The sequence below is a fragment of the Dasypus novemcinctus genome, chromosome 13, assembly GCF_030445035.2.
Source record: "Dasypus novemcinctus isolate mDasNov1 chromosome 13, mDasNov1.1.hap2, whole genome shotgun sequence".
Taxonomy (NCBI): domain Eukaryota; kingdom Metazoa; phylum Chordata; class Mammalia; order Cingulata; family Dasypodidae; genus Dasypus; species Dasypus novemcinctus.
In genome coordinates this window covers 58,143,232-58,165,252 of record NC_080685.1, presented here as the reverse complement: position 1 = coordinate 58,165,252, position 22,021 = coordinate 58,143,232, and the positions used below count along the sequence as shown (strand labels likewise).

At 41.9% G+C, this 22,021-nt stretch overlaps 1 protein-coding gene and 1 pseudogene across 2 annotated transcripts in view; one reads left to right on the top strand and one right to left on the bottom strand.

Annotated features, from left to right (window-relative positions):
- Positions 1-22,021, top strand: part of ABL2 (ABL proto-oncogene 2, non-receptor tyrosine kinase) — a 163,767-nt gene that overhangs the window by 63,847 nt on the left and 77,899 nt on the right. The gene's annotated exons all lie outside the window — the stretch shown is intronic.
- On the bottom strand, positions 844-10,700 carry LOC101437139 (biorientation of chromosomes in cell division protein 1 pseudogene; annotated as a pseudogene).

Sequence of the window (22,021 nt, the reverse complement as noted above, 5' to 3'; positions counted from 1 at the left end):
TCTAAGTGGGGAAAGGATGTGACTGTAAAGGGAACAGCTCAAGGGAGTTGTTTGGTTGAAACTATTCTGTGTCCTGATTGTTGTGGTGATTACACAAATCTATACATATATTAAAATTTATGGAACTGTACCCAAAAAGAAAAAATTGCACATTTTTTGGGTGACATCTAAAATTCTTTTTCTTTACCAGTTTAATGAAAATGTTATAATTTCTGATGTATTATAAATAATTATATTTTATTATAAAGGTGTTACATCATTCTTTTGACTGTATCCAGGAATCTAAGTACTATAAGCAATTTATTATCTGCCATCCTTCATTTTTAAAAGTTACATGGACAAGCTTTTTTTTGACAGCTGAAATTTTAAATTATTCCTGTTTTTCTTTAGATTTGTGTTTCTATTCCACTTCCCTCAGAATTTTTATCCTAGTGTATTTTTTTTTAAGATTTATTTTTTTATTTATTTCTCCCCCTCCCCCCGCCCTGTTGTCTGCTCTCTGTGTCCTTTCGCTGTGTGTTCTTCTGTGTCCACTTGTATTCTTGTCAGTGGCACTGTGAATCTGTGTCTCTTTTTGTTGCATCATCTTGTTGTGTCAGCTCTCCATGAGAGTGGTGCCACTCCTGGGCAGGCTGCCCTTTTTTCACACGAGGCGACTCTCTTTGTGGGGGTGTACTCCTTGCGCGTGGGGCACTCCTTGCGCGTGGGGCACCCCTACTTGGGGGACACCCCTGCATGGCACGGCACTCCTTACCTGCGTCAACACTGCACGTGGGCCAGCTCACCACACAGGTCAGGAGGCCCTGGGTTTGAACCCTGGGCCTCCCATATGATGGGTGGATGCTCTATCAGTTGAGCCAAATCTTCTTCTCCCTAGTATAGTATTTTATTGACCATCTAAACTGTATCATAGTTTTCTGCACCTAAAATGGGTATATAATTTGAAATTGAAATAAAATTTATTTTAGTTTCTGCGACTAAGCATTTAAAATTTTTATGATTGTTTATTATCCAATCAAAACAATATAAATATACATTTTGATAATTAAAAATAAAATTTTATGGAAATGCATTGTATCAATCAGCTATTGTTGCAGTAATGCTATATATTAATAATGAGTAAACTGAACATCTCAGTGGCCTGAAACATCTTTTTTTTCTCCCCCCTCATGAACCTGTGAGTCAGCTAGAATTTGACTGATGCCAGCTGAACATGTCTGAGTTCAGATGGATTTGGCTACAAGCTCCCTGGTCTGTTCTTTGTATCTGGTACTAGGCATATTCTTCTTTTGGAGATAGCAGAAGCACAAGAGGGGTGAGAATCAAACCACACACAAAACCTCTTAAGACCCTATCTCACAAATGGCATGAGGTCACTTTTGCCCACATTGTTGGGCAAAGAAAGTCATATGACCAAGTCCAGTATCAGTGAGGCAGGGAAATAATACTGTGCCTACTCTATTGGTAGGTACTGCAAAATCTTTTGGCATAGGATGTATGCCAAAAAACTATATATTATAATATGTGGAATTATAATTCTATAACAGGAAGGATTTGAAAAATTGGAAACAATCTATCTTGCGTAGCTCTTAATAAGATAATTAATGCCTGTGGATATTATTTACTGGAATGAGACATCTAAATAGAGATTGAAAGCAGTCAGTGTTAGCTGGGCAATGGTCAGAAATATTTGGGCCTGTGGCAGCATCATTTGCCAAAAGGAAAGAGAATTTGAGCAACTACAGAGTTCAATATGGCCTAAGCATAGGGTGGGAGGGTAATCACTGGGTGATTACCAAAAAGAGAATGGGCAGGAGAGTAAAGCAGAACTCACTGCAAAAGAATGTTTTATGCCATATGAGGGAGATTAACTTTGATTTGGATACAACAGGGAAACCTTTGGAACGTTTTTAAACAGAGTAATGATGTGATAAGATTTTCTTATGCTTTAGAAAAAATCATCTTTGGCTGTTTATGCAGATTTGTTTGATGTTAGATAAAACCAGAGACTGTATGACCAATGAAGAGGCCTTTGCAAAAATTCAAGTGAGGAATGAAGGTGACGTTACCTGAGTTAGTGGAATTAGAGCTGGAAAGAGTTGTTGAAACTACAGAAAACTAATTCGAGCTATTTTCAGCCAAGAAGTAAATTAGTTAGATTCTCTCATTCGTATATAATTTGAATGTTAGAACAAGGGCCATTTTTCAGTTAACATATGTCTTCTATCTTTAATTTTATTAAACAGTGTAAATGTTAACAGTTTGTGTTAAAAATGATTGTAAATAGTAAAGCTTAAAAAAATGTCAGTTTTTAATATTATGCAGGATATTTTCCATTTGAATTCCTTGGGAAAAGAATTAATAAACTAATAATTATTAAGCCTCAATCTTGTTTTATTGAGGCTGGAGAATCATTATTTAGTGACCTAGTGAATATTTTGTATTTCCCTGGTTTAACTATTTGCCTCCTTGTCCATAATCCAGAAAACTCAAAGTATATATCTGAAAGAAAAATTCTTGAAATTGTTATTCCTCTTTAATGGCTTCTAGTTGCCACCAAGATAAATCTGAATTTCTTGGCATGGCACTCAAGAAATGCACTATCCCCATTCCCCAAAAACAAACCATTCCCCAAAAACAAAACAAACCAATACTCTGCCCTCCTCCCGCCCCAGTTTTCACTATACACTATGTAGTTTGCTACCATTAATTATTCTTTGCTTAGAATGCTTCTTCCTCATCATCCTACCTATTCTAGATGGTCATGTAAAAATGACTTTCTACGTTAGTGTCTTTAAACTGGAAATAATACATGGGGGCACAGATGTCATCTTTTCAGTTTACTGATGTATCCTTGAAAATTGTTACAGTGCTTGGCACAGAGTGGATATTCAGTAAATTTTTAAATAATTAATACATTGATGAATTATTGATAGTCCTGCATTTTAGAGTTTACTGTGGGTTGAGTTTTGTATCTTGATATGTACCCAGACTCATTCATACACATTCCTTGTACAGAAACTATAGTATATGTTTGTATGTAAGCAGTTGTTGCATGCTTGCATAGTCTCAGTGAAACAGCTGACTGCTTGGATTATAGAGGATTGTGTTGTAGAGCTTCAGGAATGATCTAGGTTTATTGCAAGTCCTTCCCTAGGAATGTCAGCTCTGAAATTGCATTGCAGTCACTGTACCAGGTGCTAGCTACATTGCATTGACTTTGGGAATTCCATGAGGGAAAGAGGATTGGCACATTCCTTTCATCGCTTAGATATTTCATTACCTTTTGCCTGAACAACATAGACAATCATGTGATTCTGCTAAATGTAAAGGTCTTGGAATGCTGAATTCCACAGATTTTATATGTGTTTAGGAAAGACTCAGTTTCTTCTATATTATCACAATTCTTTACAGAAGGATATTTATTTATATCTAAAATAAGTGGAAATTTCAGATACAGGTTAAACTGCAAATTCTCATCAGTGGGTATTGCTAAATTTAGTGTTCAGTGGGTGACATTTATGACATTTAATTATTTTCATAAAACTTGGTGTATATGTATGTCAACCCATTTTTTTCTTTATTTTATTTTTTAAATTATCATACAGTAAAATAGACTTCTTTGGTGTATAGTTCTATGAGTTTGAGCATGTGTTGATTCATATAACTCCATCATCAGGATGCAGAAAAATTCTGTCATACCAAAAATCTCCCTTGTATAATCCTTTTGTAGTTATATACATTCCCACTTCTAACCCCTGGCAACCTTTGATCTGATCTCCACCACTATAGTTTTATTTGAGAGCGTCACGTAAGTGCAGTCATACAAAAGGTATGTAATCTTGCAGCTGGATTCCTCTAGGTTCTTGGCTATGTTACGAAAAAGTACTTAAGAACATGCTGGTTTAGTTAGGCCAGTAGTTTATTGAGAAAATGGGAAACAGAACAGAAACATGAGAAAATAACAGATTATGCATTCCCAGGTATATGTGTGGGTGCTCTTGGCAGAGAGACTTTTTTTTTTCAAGGTCCCAAAGGTTTTATAGCTACTCAAGGCCAATGATTTGTACATTCTAGTTTGCAACTTTGAGAGACAATAGTAAATAAGCTCTGCCAAATACACACTCCCAGCTAACTTTTACAGTCATTCTTTGAAATGGCGTCTGAGTCCAAACTGCTTGTTTCTTGATGTAGCTTTTGTTTATCCCTGAACACAGATCCTAAATTCCATATGCAGTCTCCAAGTTCAAGTATCAAGGCTTGTTTCAGGTAAACCTCAAACTGCCGTAGTGTTTTTTTGTAATGTCTCTGTAGTGTCTACTGGGTGTCACCTCCTGTGACAGGCTGGCAGATGGCAGCACAATGCCGGGGGGCATAGTCAACTCTCCCACTGCCACACTTGTTCCCTGGTCAGTGTGGACATCATCCCGCAGTCAAGGCTGAAATCTTGAAATCAGTGCAGACCTTGGCTACCGTCATTTGCAGTTTCACTCATATGTAAACTGAACCCATTTTTCACCATTAATTAAATGGAATTTTCAACAGCTGTCAAGCAGATTCTTAGGATGCATCCTGGGAAGGAGCAGGGGGGGTCCTGGCTTTCAGGCTCTGGAGGGGGTGCTGGCATAGCTTCTTTCTTCTGGGCAGCCAGGAACTCATGAATCGCTCATTCTATCTGTGGTCTGAAGATGTGGTTTAGTTTTGGATCCACCACCTGAGAAATAATTCTGTCTACTCCAGCTTCCAGCATCCCTGACTGGACCACACTCTACCTCAGCCCATTTCGCAACTGGTTTTTGTTCATCGTAGGATTCCATTCCTGCTTGTCCAGATGTGTTGACACAAAATTATCCACCTTCTGCCGCAGGTTTTGGTAAGCTGGCTTGGTATCCACGTTCGTCAGGCAGTCCTGGCGGAAGCTGTCAAATAGGCCCCAGCTCTTGAGTTGCTCCACAATGAGGGCGATGAGCTGCGGGTCGCCGGGGGGCAGCGAGGCCAGGTTGATGGGGCCGCCGCTCCCAGTCGCGCCCGTCGCGGTCCCCGCCGAGGCCTGGCCCGCTCCGCAGCCGCCCACCGCTCCGCTTCCCCCGCCGCCGCCGTCCGCCATGGCTGCGCCCCCGGCCCGCGAAGGATACCGAATAAGGCTGCTGCTTCTCAGGGCCGGAGGGCCTGAGGTGGCCGGCGGTGGCTGCGGAGGTGGCGGGGGAGTCAGAGAAGGAAGCGGGCCCCAACCAGGAAAAGGACTAGAGACTTGTTAATTATTCCTCCCCTCGCTAATGTTCAGGGGAGGAGCCCCAGCTTTTGCTGTTCTGACTGAGTACCCTACCCATCAGTTCCCCAGGAGGCCTAATGATGAGGCCTAATATCTGGAGCTTTCCCTTGACCCTAGACGAAATCTCGTTCCAAATGGGGTTCTTACAGCCAGATTCTTGAAGGGTTCTTCTGGTAGCTTCCTTGATGGAGGTCTTTCTCTTGGGGTTTCCAGGCAGGGTTCCATGGCCATATCTTTTGCCGCAGTGTTTTTCTTCCAGGTCTTAGACTCGTTTTCCCTTTCCATAAACTAGCCTGCCTCAGTCTTTTGAGACTGGCTTCTTTCAGAAACCCAGTATAGTGCCTTTGAGACTCATCGATGTTGCGAATATCAGTAGTTCATTCCTTTTTATTGCTGAGTAATATTCCATTGTATGGATGACCACAGTTTGTTTACCTTTCCATTGAGGGACATTTACATTGGTTCCAGTTTTTGGTAATTATGAACAGAGATGCTATAAACATTTGTGTAGAGGTTTTTGTGTGGATATTAGGTTTTCTTTTCTCCAGAGTAAAATACCCAGGAGTGGGATTGCTGGGTCATGTGCTAAGTATATGTTTTACTTTATAAGATACTGCTAAACTGCTTTCCAGAGTGGCTGTACCAATTTTTATTCCTCTTAGCAAGGTATGAGAGTTTCAATTAGTTCTCATCCTCTTCAACACGTGGTGTTGTCACTGTGTTTTATGTTAGCCATTCTACCAGGTATATAATTGTGGTTTTAATTTACATTAATGACTACTGATGTTAATAGCTTTTTATGTGCTTATTTGCCATTCCTATATCCTCTTTGGTGAAGTATCTATTCCAGTCCTCTGCTGGTTTTATTAATGGGTTATTTTCTTAGTGCCTTGACTCATTTTTGTTTGGTCTTTATAAGTAAGTACTAAGTAAGAATATTTCTGGTTCTCATCACTTTTTTTGTTTTCTTATTAAAAGACAGTTTTGCAAAACTGCAGAGACAGACTGACCTGCTTTTAAATGTGGGCTCCTTTACTAAGTCACCTTGTGATCTTGGATGAGTAATTTACCTCAAGGATTATTTTGAAATGTTTGACACATTGTGCCTCAACCATCCTCTGCTCCTTCAACCATATCCCAGAATGCATTCTCTGGAATACTAGTGTTTTTAGACTCATTGAAGAGAAAGGCAATGATAAAAGAAATCTGAGATATCCATCATGCTATAGCCACCTTTTGGAGGGTTTCCATGAACATCAACTTTCTTAATGGCTCTAATAAGTTAGATATTTCTTTGTTATAAGATTTGTTTTATTTAGCATTTCCCAATCTTATTTGATTATGGAACACTTTGCTTGTGACATCTACCTTAACCTACTTTTGTGGAACACACTTTGAGAAACATTAACTTAGTATGTTACCCCAAATAGTGTGACACATATTAAATATTTATTTACTTATTTATTTTATTTCATTTCTCTCCCTTCTCCCCCCCCCCCGCCCAGTTGTCTGCTCTCTGTGTCCATTCGCTGTGTGTTCTTCTGTGACCACTTCTGTCCTTATCAGTAGCACTGGGAATCTGTGTTTCTTTTTGTTGCGTCGTCCCACTGTGTCATCTCTCCATGTGTATGGTGCCATTCCTGGGCAGGCTGCACTTTCTTTCGTGCTGGGCGGCTCTCATTTAGGGGGCACACTCCTTGCACATGGGGCTCCCCTACGTGGGGGACACCCTTGTGTGGCAGGCACTCCTCGCGCGCATCAGCACTGTGCATGGGCCAGCTCCACATGGGTCAAGGAGGCCTGGGGTTTGAACCACGGACCTCCCATGTGGTAGGTGGACGCCCTACCCATTGGGCCAAGTCTGCTTTCCTTAAATAGTTATTATTTGCAAAACATGATTTCATTTAATTTTAATGTTTTTGAAATGTTTTTTAAAAATATATTGACTTTTATCCTGAGATGGGTTTTCTTCTCTCTTTGTGTCTCCTTATTCCTATTGCTAAAGGAGGTTCCAGGCAGTGGTTCTGAAAATTTGGTCAGTACCACTTATGATCGTGCTAGAAGTGCAAATTCTTATATTCAAAGTCTCGAAACTTGGGTTTGAGCGTCAGTGAGTTATGACTTTTGTCAAAGCCCTATATATCATAGGATTGTTGTAAAGATTAAATTATTGGTTCTCAGCTGGGGATGGTTTTCCTTCAGAGGGCATTGGTTAGTACCTAGAGACGCTTTTGGTTGTCACAACTGAGGTTGGGGTGCTATTGGCATCTAATGAGTAGAGGCCAGGGTTGTTGCTAAACATTCTACACACAGGACAGCTCCCCACAACAAAGAATTATCTGGCCCCAAATGTCAGTAGTGTTATGGTTGAGAAACTCTGGATTAAGTGACTACATTTCAAAAATTGTAAGTTGTCAAACAAGGTACATAATAATTCTGTTTTATTATTAAGGCTATAATGGAGTATTTTAAGATTTAAATCTTTTTTTATCATTTTTATAATAAAATATAGCACAAATTTTTATCATAAAATATAGCACTTAGGGAAGATGAAGGAAATTGGAGTAAATTTTTATGATCTCAGTATATGTTCCAAAAGCTAGATCTTTGTTTTAAGTAATGTTTCAATATACAGAAATGATGAGGAGATAAAGTACATGTATAAGAAATTATTTTGCATCCTAGCAGCTTCAGAGAAGCCTGTATTTAAGTATATTACACCACTTCTAGTCACATGATTTAAGAGATTAATATAATTCTGTGTTAGTCTGTGTTAGTCAAATATAAATAGGTGTAGTTAACCATGGCTGTTAAACAAATTCCAGGAAAATTTAAGGTAGTGATACTCAGTTACAAAAACAACCAAAAAGGTAAATTTTGAAAGAATAGGCACAACTCTCACCATTTTTTGTAGCTGTTTCTCAGACTGATTAACCTCTTAATAAACTCATGGTCAGAAAATCAAGAAATCATCTGAACCAGAAAGCCTGTCATAAACAGCTATTGCTCATAAATTTATCAGTCAGTGCGTTTGAGTCTATGCCTTGACTAGTACTATTTACTGTTCTTTTACCTGAAAACTGTGATAATCTTTTGTGTGTGTGTGTGTGTGTGAGATAATCTTTATGTGCTCTATGACGTTTTACCATACATCTGATCTTACTTGTGGAAAAGGAGAGGTGGCATAGAACCTCCCTATGAATTGGAAAATAATTGGTCTTGGACAACAGGCTCTAAGGAGTTCAGATTAAAGAGGTTGGTCTATATTTAGAACATGCATTTTGTCCTCATTAAATTGAAATTAGCTTTCCTCCAATCATCCAGTCCCGTCTGATGGTTAGAAATGGAAGAAACTCCATTATTAAACTCTGAATGTAGGGCTTGGTGCACATTCCTTTCTAATCAGCCTTTTTGTCTTAATAAAACAGCTGATATTTATACAGCTCTTATTTTCTATCAAACACTATTTTAAGAACTTTACATATGATTCTTTTAATTCTTATGCCAGTTCTGTAAGAGTAGACACTATTATACTCTGCATTTCATAGATGAGGAAATTGAGTCCCAGAAATGTTAAAAGACTTGATGAAGGTCACACAGCTAGTTAAGTGGTAGGATCAGATTTCAAATCCAGGCAATCTGCCTACAGAGTCTGTCTTCTTAACCACGGTGCTCTACTGTTTGTTTATTTAAGTAAGTTTAAAGCCTTGATTTTTCATATTAAATTGAGCTAGAAAGGATGCTTGGGTTAGAGAACATAACGGATCCTGTAAGAAAGAAAGCCTTTACTCAGTCAATAACCCAACCACCTGGGTTTTCTGAGCGATCAAATGGATCAGAATATATAATTTTGCTCTCCAACCTGACATTGTAAATTATGAGTAATTCTTCAATTATGTTAGACTAAACTTCTAGCATAGTAGTAGAATCATATTTGAGGCTAAATTTAGGGACTGATTTTAAGTGTAACCTTAGTTATATTCCTTCTCTGTCATTTCAGATGATGATAATTGGTCGGGACTACCCTATCCTCTTTCTTGGCAGGCATTAGAGATATTCCAAATGACTTTTTACTTGGTTTATAATCCATTACTACTTTATTTACTAAATGACTTTAATCAAACAAAATGAACATGCATTTCCTTTCCAGATTAAAGGAATGTAGTGTTTTAATGAACACCTGAACTTCTAAGATTCTTAAATTATATTGAAAAAGAGACAGTGCTTTTATATTTTTTGAAAAGGGTATATACGATTCTTTTGAGTTTCAACATCTTTATTTGCTAAGGAAAGAGAAGGCTCTGAGACTATGTGCTTTCTAAAGATAATGTGATCTTGTGACATTGAAATGGACAGATAAAAATTCTCATCCTTATTTTGTCTCTTACTGGCTCTTTGGCCTTGAGTACAATGAGCCTCAGTTTCTTCACCTATTTAACTAGTTTAATGATAATTGCCTTTCAAGTCAATATACAAGGCAAGGCAATTAAATGAAGTTTCATATGCCTTATATTTTACATGTTTGGTACTCATAAATGGGAGATAATATTGTATATTCTTGTTAAACACAACTAGAAAGAATTTTGCCAAGCATAACTTTTAAACATCTTTTTTTTTTTAAAAAAAAGTGAATCAATTTATTGGTACATATTAATGAAGTATACAATCTATCCAGAGTATACAATCAATGGTATTTGGTATAATCACATAGTTGTGCATTCATCACTTCAATCATTATTAGAGCATTTTCATTATTTCAATAATAATAATAAACAATAAACAAACAAAAAAATTCCTCATCTCTCAATCTGTTTCCCCTGCTCTACATAGCTGCTATTTCTGGCTATTCTTGCATAAGTATTTATTTGTTTATTAGGCAGTTTTATTGAGATATAGTCACATACTGTACAATCTATACAAAGTATATAATCAATAGTTTTTTTTTAGCTGTTAAAAAGTCCTTTATTGTAAAATTGTAAAATAAATAGAAAAATAGATTAAAAGAAAATGGAAAATTTTAAAAGAGAGTGCAAGACCAGGTTATATTGTAGTGGCAGCAGAGAGAAGTTGGTGGTCACAGTATTGAAGGCCAGGACATGAGACTTTTCTGAGAAGGAAGGTTTATTAACAGCGGGCCAGGCCCAGTGGACTTCTGTCCAAAATCTGAGCCCTGAGCAGTATTTTCAGGTCCCTGTTCTACAGTTCAAATACATGTTCAGTCTACATCCTTCCTGAATATTTAAAGCCTATAGAGTCTATATTGGCTTTCTGGAAACTAGGCAAACTTGGAGACAGAATTAGATAAGTTTGAATTCATTCACAGGCCGTATTATTCCCCCCTTTGATGCCTGCTTAAGGTTGTTAAACTTTGGCATTACTATTGTCAGAGTCTCTCTGGACTGACTGGTATGTATATAGAGCCATGAGATGGGCAGCTTTTTTGTGTTTTCACTGTACTATTTATTAGGGTGCATATCCTGCTTACAATGAAAGGGAAGAGGCAGGGGAGTATGCTGTATCTTCCTATGAGGAAGGCAATTATTCCCGCCAGAAGTTTGAAATTTTCTGCCATTGACTGCCAGTTTCCAAAGGGATTACTTCAATTCCAACCATTCCAGGTTTACACTGGAACTTGAACAATTTTTACCATTTTGTTTATCATTTCATTGGTAACCTTTCCAGTGCTATCTAGTTCAAGGCAGCAATTAGAGAGATTGAACTTTCTGCAAACTCCCCTTCAGTTGCCAAGAGATAGTCTAGGGCAAGACAGTTTTGATAGTGTTTCTGAATTTGGTTTGCCTTTGGGCTAGTAAGGTTAGAGGATGGGCGGTTTCATTAGTTATTTCTAACACGACTTGTAAGTGGATGATTCGGTTTAGTATATAGATAGGGGTTCAATAACCCCACATGCCATCTTCCACCCAAGTTGCTGACCCATAATACTGGACTGTATACTCAGGGGCCATTCATGATCTGCCCAGGTAGTGACAGCCCTTTTTTCTCTTATGTTTTTATCTCTCTCTCTCTCTCTCTCTCTCCCCTTCCCCCCTCCTCCAGTTTTCTGCTCTCTGTGTCCATTTGCTGTGTGTTCTTTTGTGTCTGCTTATATTCTTGTCAGTGGCACCAGGAATCTGTGTCACTTTTTGTTGTGTCATCTTGCTGCATCAGCTCTCGGTGTCTTTGGCTTCACTCCTGGGCAGGCTGCACTTTTTTTGCACTGGGCGGCTCTCCTTACGGGGTGCACTCCTTGTGCATGGGGCTCCCCTACGCGGGGGATCACCCTTGCATGGCATGACACTCCTTGCGCCTCATCAGCTCTGCATGTGGGCCAGCTCACCACACGGGTCAGGAGGCCCTGGGTTTGAACCCTGGACCTCCCATGTGGTAGGCAGACGCTCTATTCATTGAGCCAAATCCGCCTCCCTCTCGTATGTTTTGATATACTGGTTGGCTCAGCTCTTTCCCTTCTGCTAAGGGAATGAGGAAGAAGGAGGGTCTTATTGTACCAAGCAGACAAGTACCACACCAATTTTGGGGAAGTTCTCGGAATGTGACTTTCCCACAAATCCAGTACAGACCATTTGGGGCAGTAAAGGGGCCCTTTGTGGTGGAGTTCCACAGTGCGATTAATTTGGGGAAAGTACGATTTATGAGAATGAGATTAGATTCATGCCATGTTCCCCAAGGCTCCGTTGTTTTGGTAGTGTGATTTTGGAATCTTCCCCCTCCCCCCCCCCCCCAATACATGTTAGGTTTCCAACAGATACAGAGGTGTTTAGGCATACTCTTGCAGCACAATGTTTTCCTGTGACAGAAGTTTACAAGGGCCACATACCATCTCGGGGGATGGCCAAGAGGGTGGTTTCGTTATGTGGTTGGCTGTAATTGTATTTTCTAGTTCCCCAGGGCCATTGGTCTCCCATTTTAGTACCTCCACATACATAGCATGAGGAGACATTTAAGGCTGCCCCTACTACTTCCGCTAGGTTAATAAAGAGGTTTTTTGCTACTTGTGGAATGGAAAAGGGTTTTTCCATTTCTTCATAGAATGAGTGGAACACAGGGTGTTACTCGTGAGGAAGGGTTCTTGATATCTGACCTAGGTGAGGACTCCTGGGTCTGTTCCTCTGATTTAGATGAGGATGCCCATTGGGACTCCTTTGCTGTACTTGTCGGGTTGTAGAATGGTGAAATTTAAGGGATTACACTGTGTAAGGGCACAGTTGGTTGGAGGTTTACCTTTGGTGAGGGTAGCGGTTTGCCCGTGTGTTTGCCACATCGCCCATGAGATACAGCCCCATATGGGACAGAGGTACCAGTCTCGGGCATGACAATCCCTTACATTATTTTTTTATATACTTGTCATTATATGTGTATTCTCCCTCCCAACTGAGGCCCCTGCAAGAGCCCCATGTGTTGGAATTTATAGCTGCGTGGGCATCAAACAAGAGGGAGACACTCTGGGATTTGGAAGTAACTGGGGTGAAATTGAGCAATTTTCTTTCTTGGTTAGTTACCCTTATTTCCCATTGGTGGGAGACTGCTGGGGGCTTGGGGTCAAAGCAGGTTATTTGACCAGATATATTACAGATAATATAGGAGGTTCCATGAAACTGGCAGGTGGTTATATGGCCCTTGCAGGTGTAATGGCTATGATATATTAACGTAGTTTTGACATGGGCCCCTGTTAGCACTTGTTGGATACATGGCCCACAGTCTGTGACATCCCCCTGGAACCAAGGGAGGATTAGGGCTAGAATTAGGGAAAATAACCGAAGGGGCATTGTGACTGGGATTAAACCGGATTCCTACTCTTTGGCTGTGTGTAGATCAATCAGCTTCTGGGGTGTGATTGAAGCAGAATTTGGTGTTCCATCCTCAATCTTCAGCTGTGCATGGATCAATCAGCTTCCAGGGTGTGACTCAAGCAGGGCTTGGCATTTTGATCTTTCGCAAGATGAGTTTGGTTGAGTTGTGGATGTCTAGAATATACAGGTCCAGGACTCTGGGGCAGCTCGTTTGACCTGGCTATGGTGTATCCATGGGGTAATTTCAGCTACTTTAACTGCAGTGGTAGTGGGTAAAATGATAAGATAGGGTCCTCTCCATCGAGGGGTTAGTGGAGCTGATTTCCAGTCTTTGACCCAGACTGCATCTCCTGGTTGGTATGGGTGTATGGAGCTGCTTAAGCTAATGGGGGCCCTTTCTTGTCCCCAGTGATGCAAGCTTTGTAGGGTTTTAACTAAGCAGATCATTTGCTGAGCTATTGATAAGTTTCCTCTTTCTCTGAGGTCCCCTTCTATATTTCGGATTGGGGTGGGGGGGCCTTCCCAAAGATGATTTTATAAGGGGTTAAGCTTAGTTTTCGGCTTGGGCTGGCTTGAACTTGGAGGAGGGCACTCGGGAGCACTTGCACCCATGTAAGCTCGGTTTCTTGGCAAATTTTGGCAATATAAGTCTTTATTGTATGGTTCATTCGCTCTACTTTCCCTGAGCTTTGAGGATGGTAAGCGGTGTGCACTTTCCATTGGATGCACAATGAGTGCTTTGGCAATCTTTTGAGTGACTTCGGAAATGAAGGTGGGTCTGATGTCAGAGCCAATTGAGAGGGGTACCCATATTGAGGAATGATTTCCCTGAGCGGTACTTTGGCCACTTCTTCAGCTTTTTTTATCTGAGTGGGGAGGGCTTCCACCCAGCCGGAAAAGGTGCAAATGAGGACTAGGAGGTATTTGTAGTCTCCAGATTGTGGCATTTTGGTGACATCAACTACTAGATCTTCAAGAGGCATATTGCCAATTTATTGGTCTCCTGGGGCTCCCCATGGGTCCCTCGTGAGGGTTATTTTTTGCACATGTCAAGCACTGCTGATAAACGGCATGGGTAATAGCAGCTAGACTTGGGATGTAGAAGAATCTTTCTAACACTTCTTTAGGATGGGTTTTTCCCAAGTGTGTGCTTTCATGGTAGTCCTGTACTACGGTTGCGGCTAATACTCAAGGCATGACTATTTTGTGATCGGGCAATGTCCACCACCTGTTTGCTCCTTGTGTCCCACTCTCAGAGAGTATCCATTCTCTCTCAGCTTGAGTATATTGCAGCTCCCAGTGAATCAGAGGCTGGGGAATGAGAGCAGGCTGTATATAGTGGAGTTTCTGATAATTAAGAGGTTGGGGAATGAGGGCAGCAACTAGGTCTTCAGATAGGGATCCCTCCTGTGTGGCTCTTTTTGCTTCAGCGTTTGCCCTCCGATTTCCTTGAGTGATGGGGCTGTGGCTTGTCTGGTATCCCTTGCAGTGCATCACGGCCACTTTGGTGGGTTCCCAAACTGCTTCTAGTAGTTCCAGAATCTGTGTGCCATATTTAATGCTTTTTCTTCCTGAGTTAATGAGTCCTTTTTGTTTGTATAAGGCTCCATGTGCATGCAGAGTAAGGAAGGCATATTTGGAGTCTGTGTAGATGTTAACCTTGGTTCCAGCCATAAGTTTTAGGGCTTGGGTGAGGGCAGTGAGTTCGGCTTTGTGTGCTGATGTGTTATCCGGGAGATGCTAGACTTCTACTGTGGTTTCAGAGGTCATTACAGCATATCACGCTCTCAGGTCACTAACCTGAACAGATCTACTCCCATCCGACTCCATGTCAGGATTTGGTAGTGGCTGGTCTTAGAGGTATGGCCTGCTGGAGTACACCTTTTGCAATGTCTCCAGGCAGTTATGGGTTGGAACCACAGCTCGACAGGTAACAGAGTAGCAGGATTCAGAGTTTTTACGAGTTCCAGTTGGGTGGTGGATGGATTTTCACATAATAGATTTTGATATTTAACCAGGTGGCGGTTTGTAAGCCAGTGTATTCCTTTGGCTTCTAAGATTGTGACTACTGCATGCGGAACCCAAACAATCATAGTCTGCTGCCCAAGAGTTAATTTCATGGCTTTTAGTGTTAACATTGCTGCAGCAGTTCCAGCTTATAGGCATGAAGGCCATTCTTGGGCTACAGTGCCCAGTTGTTTGGATAGGTAGGCTACAGGTCTTTGCCAGGGACCCAGGTACTGAGTGAGTATTCCTCTTGTGATGCCCTGGCAATTATGGATGTTGAGGTAGAATGATTTACTGAGATCTGGAAGCCTGAGGTTCAGTGCTTCCATCTGGGCCCGCTTGAGAGCGGTGAAAGCGTCTTTCTGTGGACTGTCCCAGAGCAGCGGTTCACTATCTCCCCGCTTTGTGGCTTCATACAAAGAGTGCATGAGGACTCCAAAATCCAAATGCAGCAGAATCCAGTCACTCCAAGGAATTCTTGCAACTTTCTGGGAGTCCTGGGCTCAGGGAGGATACAGATTGCTTCTTTTCTTTCAGGTCCTAATTTGAGGAGCCCCTGTGCTATTTTATAACCTAGATAATTGATCTGAGGTAGGCAGATTTGGGCTTTCTTTTTAGATACCGATAACCCTTTTGTTCTGGTTGTTTTAAGAGGGTGTGGGTTCGGCTAGCACAGTCTTGGTAGGTGGGACTTCCGAGGATGAGGTCATCTACATACTGGAGGAGGAAACAATTATGGCTTTTTGGTTTGAAGGACTTAAGATCACTGGCCAGGGCTTGTCCAAAAATAGTGAGTGCATTTTTGAATCCCTGAGGGCACCATGTCCAAGTGAGTTGTTGCTTTTCTCCGGAGCTCGGATTGTCCCATGTAAAAGCGCAGATTGGTTGACTTTGGGGTGCTATTTGAATGCAGAAGAAGGTGTCATAGACTGCTGATGAAGGTATCAAGCTGAGGAGAGTGTAAGGGTTGGGGATCGCTGGGTGTAGGGTCACTGCCACTGAGTTGATTGCTCTCAAGTCCTGCACCGAGAGGTAATCCCCATTGGCTTTTTTAACTGGGAAGAGTGGGGTAGTCCATGGAGCCTGGCATGGCTTTAGTATACCTTCATTCAGCAATCTCTGAATATGTAACCGGATTCTTTCTTGCACTTCACATGGAACAGGATATTGTTTTTTGCTTACTGGGCTGGCTCTGGGCTTTATTTCAACAACAATCGGGGGAATGGCATGTGCCATCCCTGTTGGGTTGCCTTCTGCCCAAACTTTGGGTTCATCTTTAAAGGGGAGCTGTGTGGCCGTAGATTGGCCAGCTTCACTGAGGCAGAACAGTCTCCATTCTTCCTGTAGAGGTAGGGTTAACGCCACCGTTGGAGGCTTTGGTCTGAGCCGTTAGTGTGGATTGGCCCATGCAGTGTTAAAGGTAATCTGAGCTTGTATGGACAGCCAGTCCTGATACAGAAGGAGGGGCTGGGCATTCTGAGAGATCGAGGAACTTGCGAGTGACTTCTTTACCCCCAGTGTTACAGGTCCTGGGTTGGAGAAAGGGCCGTTGGGTGCTTTTACCAGTTGCCCCTACAATAGTGCCTTGTCTTTTTGATAATGGCCCGACTGACCTGGTCATCAGAGTGTTGAACCCCAGTGTTGACTATCATATGTCTGGTGTTGCCCCCAGTTTGGACTCCAACCAAAGGCTCTGCAGGGCTGAGAGAATAGGAGCCCAGTCTCTCCCAATAATCCTCATCAGAGCCTTCTATTCCTGCAAGTCTGATGAGCTGATTTGCATGTTTTCCTTCCGAATTCCTATGAACCCAGAGTTTAGTTTGTGGTGCCCTGTTTGCTCTTCTGGCTAATGTTTTGGCCACCTTCTTGGAGGCACTGGGGTCAAGTGGTCTGTTGGGGCACTCCTGCTTCCAGTGTCCTTCCTCCTTGCCGTTCACACACTGATTTCGCCCTCAGGGTGGGCCCCCCTCCTTGGGGCAGGGGCATCCCAGTTTATTTTCCTTGACATGGGGTTGCTTCTTTTTGACTATTGCTGCTGTATGAAGGTCCACTTTCTTTTTCGTTTCTGGTTTTCCTCTCTCCTGGTTTCTACATCACGGTTGATATAAACCTTGGTGGCTGCCTCCATGAGCTGGGAAATGTTCATACCAGTGAACCCATCTAACTTCTGTGGTTTTCTTTGGATGTTGGTGTGTGATTGGGCAATGAATGCTGCCTTGACCATTGTTTGGCTTTTGGGAGTGTCCAGGTTAAAAGGCACGTATACACGAAATGCCTCGCACAGTGGCTTATAGAATTGAGCAGGACTTTCATCCAGAGTCTGTAGGACTTGGGTGGTCTTTGCCATGTTTACTGTCTTTTGGCTCCCAGTCCTGAACCCTTTGACTAAGGCCTTGTGGAAAGTTTCTAGTCAGTTGAGCCCAGTTGTTTCACTGGGATCCCATTGGGGGTCCTCATCTGGGAACTGTGGGCAGGCATATTGGTCACTGTCTAGGGTTCCCCCAGGTGGGTATTCTTTGAGCCAGGTTAGAGCCCCTTGTGTGACTCGTGTTCTCTCCTTGAAGTTGAGTAAGGACATGAGCAGTTGTTTACAGTCAGCCCAGGTGGGTTTGTGGGTTTATATGATGGACTGAAAGAGGTCCGTCATGGCCTGAGGCTTCTCTGAGTATGGTGGGGTGTGACTTTTCCAGTTAAAGAGGTTGGTGGTAGTGAAGGGTTGGTACATGACCGTTTGGTTTCCTCCTTGGACCTGGCTATAATAAATTGGAGCTTGGGCCTCAGGGAGAAGAAACTGTAGGGCGGCCCTTCTCTCTGCTCTACCTGTCCCCAGGGCTCCCTGTAGTCTGAGTTGTCATCTTTCAGGGGCTCCTTCCTGACTGAAAGTCAGCACTCATGCCTGGGAGTACAATACTATGCTGCTGGGGGCTGAGATTGGCAGAGACAGCAGTTGCGGGGTGAAGAGGCTACGTTGCTTGGAGACAGTGGCTGTGGGAACAGCAGGGCTGTGTTGCTTGGAGAAAGCGTCTGTGGAAGCGGCTGAGTAAGTGGCAGGGGAAGCGGACTTGGCCCAGTGGTTGGGGCGTCCGTCTGCCACATGGGAGGTCCGCGGTTCGGCCCCGGGCCTCCTTGACCCTTGTGGAGCTGGCCCATGGGCGCAGTGCTAATGCGCGCAAGGAGTGCTGCCCCATGCAGGGGTGTCCCCCGCGTAGGGAAGCCCCACGCGCAGGAAGTGCGCCCCGTAGGGAGAGCCGCCCGGTGCGGAAGAAGGTGCGGCCTGCCCAGGAATGGCGCCGCCCACACTTCATGTGCCGCTGACGACAACAGAAGCGGACAAACAAACAAACAGGACGCAGCAGGTAGACGCGGAGAGGAGACAACCGGAGGAGAGGGGGAATTAAATAAATAAATAAATAAATAAATCTTAAAAAAAAAAAAAAGGAAGTGGCGGAGCTACGCTGCTTGGGGAAAGCAGCTCGTCCCCACTCCTCTTCACTGTCATGGTAGGAGCAACCACATGAGGTTTTCCTCTGGCTCTTCTAGAATGGGTGGGTCGGAACTAGATTTCGAGCTCACTTTCTCTGGACCCTTCGCAAGGCGCTTGTTTGGTCTGGTTCCTTGGACAGCATCTCTGGGCTTTTGTATCAGGCAAATCCTGGCTTCTTTAGTCGTACATTTCCTTAACCAGAGCAGACTTTGACTCAGTGTCCTGCCAGGCATTGATGTATGGGAATAGGTCGGAGTGCCCTGGTTTTCCGATTACCACATCGTGGACTTTACGGATGATCTGGGGTTCCAGGTGCCCTCCTGGGGCCAGCCCATGCTGAAAGTCAGCCATTCTAATTCACAAAGCGTTCTAAGCTTTTCTGGCTGGAACTTTATGCCATATACATCTTCATGGAATGCTAGGGAAAAGTTTTTCAACATACAGCCTAATGGGGCCCTACCTACTGTGTGTGTTCCCCATGTTTCCACCCTGCCTCGCGCTGTGCAACACTCACTCAACTTTTCGCTTTGTCTGTCTCCAGCTATGCCTCTTGTGGGAACTTATGACTGCCCCTTAGCCTTAGCAGGTCGATATAAACCCCCAACTCAGATGAAGGGCCCCAGAGGGTGCCTTCACTGCCCTTGACCAGATGAGGTCGCCATGGAACCATGTGTCGGGACTCTGCTTTTGCCCCACAGAAGTCTGTCTCTGTGTCTCACTCAGTATCCACAGTCACACGCACACAGCCACCTGCTTTCCTTTCCTTTCTTGGACCTAGAGAAGATGGCTTCCTCCCTTCTCCTCGGGAGTACTAGAGTCTTCTCAGGAACTGATCAGGCTTCCCTCCTAACTTTTCAGAGTTAGCCTTTTCCTGCACTATGCCCCTGGGGGTCTTATCCATCTGGCATGCAGAGCTCCTTTGTTTCATTCTCAGGGTCTCCTTTAAACCCTCTGGTACCTCTGGTTTCTTCTGGGAGGGCTCTGGCGGAGTCCATAACCTCTTTCTGGACTAAAGGGGTCCAGGAGTGCCCCGGACCGGGGTTTACCTGGGCCCTCCCAGCCTTCTCGGAGGCATCCGAGAGGGGCAACCAACTGTTGCCATCTCTGACCTTCACATTGATCCCAGACAAGCCCCCAGAGATGTAGTGACAGCAGAGAGAAGTTGGTAGTTGTGGTATTGAAGGCCAGGATGTGAGACTTTTCTGAGAAGGAAGGTTTATTAACAGTTGGCTGGGCCTGGTGAACTTGTATCCAGAGACCGAGCCCTGAGCAATATTTCCAGGTCCTTTTTATACAGAGGATTTAGGAGTGGGGGTTAAGCGGTGCTTTGGTGCAAAAGGGACTTTGTTAGTTTCTTAGAGTTTAGGGATTTGTTTGGATACCAGGTAAGCTTAGAGTAACGTACTGCCCACATACCAAGTAAGCTTCAATTAACATATTGCCCACATTCCGACTAGATGTAAGTTCAAATACACATTCGGTCTACATCCTTCCTGAATATTCAAAGCCTATAGAGTCTATATTGGCATTCTGGAAACTAGGCAAACTTGGATATAGAATTATATAAGTTTGAATTCATGTACAGGCCATATTAATATTTAATATAATCAATTATAAAAATAGAGAGCATAGAACAAACCTTTATAAATATAAATAATAATTCAAATATAGAAATTAATTATAACATAATTCTAATTTTTATATTACAGCTCTAACTATTGTACATAATCTCTATGTTTGAAATATTGGTTTTGTTATTTAATTTCCATTTAGACCATAATTCTTTCTAGATAATCAAATTCCTATTTGTGAGTTCTTTCCATGCTATTGGAATGAATTACTGCAGATCATTTGCCAATTCATAATTTTGTGAGGCAGAAATATCAAAATATTGTTCAACAGTAGTCATGCTAAATCATTATTGATCCAGATAGATTTTAATTTTAGAGTATGAGTAAGAAAGGGTTAGAGAAAAATGAAGTACCCAAAAAATATATCTCTTCTTCAGTTCTCAGTTAAGAGCAAGTGTTTATTTTGTATGAAAAAATTACAGAATATTGATCACAGGAACAATTTGCCAGTTGCACTGAATACTTATGGTTCATATACTATAATGTTGTTATTTTACATTTATTTGTTCTCCTCCACCTTTTTCAGTGATTACTGTTTACATGGAATACCTTTTTCTAGCCTTTCACTTTTAACCTGGTTGTGTCTGAGGTGGGTCTCCTGTAGATAATATGTAGATGGCTCATATTTTTTTTATCTATTCTGTCATTTTGTGTCTTTTGATTGGGGAGTTCAATCCATGAACATTTAGTGTGTTATTACTGTAAAGGCATTACTTGTTTCATCCATTTGTCCTTTGGCTGTCTGTTGTTATATCATTCTATTGTCTTATTATTCTTTAGTTTACCTTTCCTAATAATCTTCATTTCTAAACTCTTCTCCAAATCTCTCATCCTTATTTTTTCCTTTCAGGTTGCAGTACCCCCATTTGTATCTCCTGCAAATCTCATCTTTTGGTAAAACATTCTATCAGTTTTTGGTTGTCTCTGAAGACTTTGAACTCACTCTCATTTTTGAAAGACAGCTTTGCAGGATGCAATATTCTTGGCTGGCAGTTTTTTTCTTTCAGTACCTTAAATACGTCATACCAGTTTTTTCTGTCTTCCATGGTTTCTGATGAGAAGTTGGTAGTTAATCTTATCAAGTTTCCTTGTATGTGATTCTTTGCTTTCTCTTGCTGCTTTCAGAATCCTCTTTATCTCTGATGTTTGTCATTCTGAATAGTAGGTGTCTCAGGGTAGGTCTTTTTGGATTTATTCTGTTTGGGGTACATTGTCCTTCTTGGATATTGATATTTATGTCCTTCATGAGGGTTGGGGACATTTTCGATCATTATTTTCTCAAATATTTTTTCTGCCCCTTTTCCATTCTCTTCTCTTTCTGAGACACCAATAATGCAAATGCATGTGTGTTTCATGTTGTCATTCGGTTCCCTGAGACCCTGTTCCATTTTTTCCATTCTCTTCTCTTTCTTTTTTCCTGTCTTTTCCAGCTCAGATGTTCGGTCTTCAAAATCACTAATTCTGTCTTCAAGTTATTCAAATCTGCTCTTATGTGCCTCTAATGTATTTTTTTTAAAATCTCATCCATCGTGTCTTTCATTCCCATAAGGTCTGTTACTTTTCTTTGCAGGCTTTCAAATTATTCTTTATATTCTTCCAGTGTCTTCTTAATATCCTTTATTTCTTTAGTCAAATTTTCTTTAAATTCTTTGAAGTGACTTAGGAGAGTTGTGTGATTATTATTGATTAATTGTAATAAATCCTGTATCTCTTCAGCATACTTGGTGTGTTCTTTGGGCTGGTCCATCTCTTTCTGTTTCCTAGTTGGCTTGTAATTTTTTGCTGATGTCTAGGCTTCTGAATATGTTAGTGAATTTAC